This window comes from Eulemur rufifrons, chromosome 8 (genome assembly GCF_041146395.1).
Source record: "Eulemur rufifrons isolate Redbay chromosome 8, OSU_ERuf_1, whole genome shotgun sequence".
Lineage (NCBI taxonomy): Eukaryota > Metazoa > Chordata > Mammalia > Primates > Lemuridae > Eulemur > Eulemur rufifrons.
This window is the reverse complement of record NC_090990.1, coordinates 124,802,593-124,804,938: the sequence shown is the minus strand read 5'-3', so window position 1 is coordinate 124,804,938 and position 2,346 is coordinate 124,802,593. Positions and strand designations below refer to the sequence as shown.

The 2,346-nt window shown below is 31.7% G+C and overlaps 1 non-coding gene across 1 annotated transcript; it reads left to right on the top strand.

Annotated features, from left to right (window-relative positions):
- Window positions 1-1,890: 1,890 nt before the first annotated feature.
- On the top strand, window positions 1,891-1,995 carry LOC138391106 (U6 spliceosomal RNA). Its single transcript, XR_011234733.1, has one exon. It is a non-coding gene; the product is annotated as a U6 spliceosomal RNA (small nuclear RNA).
- The last annotated feature ends 351 nt before the right edge of the window (window positions 1,996-2,346 follow it).

Below are 2,346 nucleotides of genomic sequence, written 5' to 3'. Positions count from 1 at the left end.
AGCTTGTAAAGTTCCTCAAAATATTCCGTTGAGATTTTGATTGGGATTACAATGCCTGTGTAGATCAATGAAGAAAGAATTGACATCTTTAAACGTTAGATTTTCTAACTCCAAAACATGGGTTTTTTTTTGTTAATCATGATTTAAAGTTTTCTGCATAGGTATCTCATACATCTGATCAGATTAGTCATAGATTTTTGTTTTTCATAATATTGTAAATGGCAACTTTATTAAAATGTAGTTTCTGTTTATGGTTAATTATAGAAATACATTTAATTTTTGTTTGTCAAATGTGTATCCGTTAAATCCACCTACCAATTTTAATACTTTATCTAAAAATTCTTTAGGAATGTTTATATATGTATGTATCATTTATAAATAATGACAATTTTATTTCTTCAATCTTTGTTTCTTAAATATTATTCAAATATTTATTCTTTTGTTTATTTTTCTTTTCTCCTGCCACTGTATAGACCTTCCAATGAAGAGTGGAATATAAATCTGGATATTAGGTATACTTGTCTTGTTCTAACCACAAAGGAAAAATTTTAAACATTTAATCATTAAGAATCATGTTTATGGTAGGTTTCTTATAAATAATTTTTGCCAGATTAAAAATGTTCCCTTCTATTTCTAGTTTATAAAATGTTTTTTTTTTTTTTATCAGGAATGGATGCTGGATTTTATCATATGCTATTGCCAATCTATTGAAACAATACTATTATAATTCTTGTTTATTCTAACATGCCAAATTATATTTGAACTGCATAGATCTACTTATACTCAGATTTTCTTCCACCTCTGCCACTCCGGAGACAGCAAGACCAGCCCCTTCTCTTCCTCCTTCTCCTCAGCCTGCTAAACTGAAGATGATGAGGATGAAGACCTTTGTGATAATCCACTTCCACTTAGTAAATATATTTTCTCTTTCTTATGATTTTCTGAATAACATATTCTTTTTTCCAGTTTTCTTTACAGTAAGAACACAGTGTATAATATAAATATACTGTATATTCAAAATTTGCACGTACAAATTTGTGTTAATCATCTGTTTATGTTAGTAAGGCTTCCAGTCAACATTGAGCTATTTAGGGGCTGGGTATAGTGGCTCACATCTGTAATCCCAACACTTTGGGAGGCCGAGGCAGGAGGATCACATGAGGCCAGGAGTTCAAGACCGGCCTGGGCAACATAGTGAGACACTGTTTCTACATAAAATTTAAAAATTAAAAAAAAAAAAAAAAACCTAGTAATCTATTAGTAGTTAAATTTTTGGGGAATCAAAAGTTATATGTGAATTTTTGACTGCACAGGGGTAGCAGCACCCCTAACCCTCACATTGTTCAGGGGTCAACTATAACGATAAATTTGACTATATAAAATAAAACTTTCATGCTTGGCACAAAACACCCTAAGTAAAAATCAAAAGACAAATGACAAACTGGAAAAAAAATTTGCACATCTGGTCACAAAGGACTCACTCGTTAAAACATAAAAAGCTCCTATGAATCAATAGCAATATAAAAGAAAATGGGCAAAGAGTATTTATAAGCAGTTCAATCAAAAGGAAGCACAAATGGCTTAAATTTGTGATATGATACTCAGCCTACTCACAATATAAAAAATACAAATTAAGTTTACAATAAGATACGTGTTTTTACTCATCAGTTTGGCAAAAACCATAAAAATTAATACATCATTGATTAGTTGAGGGGGAGGAAAATAGAAACTCTTCACACTGACAGAATTAAAAATTGATACACCCTTCATGGAGGGCAATATAATATGTCAATATCTATTTAAATTGATTTTTTACCCAATAATTCCAAATTTAAGAATTTATCAAATACACCTGCACATTTGCAGAATGATGTGTGTAAACACTAGTCATTGCTTGCTTCACAGCATATGTACTAACATGGAAACAATGCAGAAAAGAGTACCATGGCCCCTGTGCAAGAACAGCACACAGTTCCTAAAACATTCCATATTTTGCTTTCCTTTTTTAATTTTTACAGGTGGGGAAACTGAGGCTTTGATAAGTGAGATGACTTACTCAAATATAACTAAAATGAAAAATCAAACAGAAAGCTTGACAAGTTAAGGAAATCTTCAAAAAAGCTAAAGCAAGCAAATAAATAATCAAATAATAATAACAGTATGAGGGTGGGTGTAGTGGGCAAAAGTGGGAAGTTTAGAGGCTCCATCCGAGAGGAATAACACGAAATGAATAGAAGTTCCATAAAGAGAGAACAGATGGGAACAAATTGTCAAAGAAGCAATACAGGACAATTCCACAGAACTGCAGAACGTAAGATTTCAGTTTGGAAGGGCCTAGTGAATGCT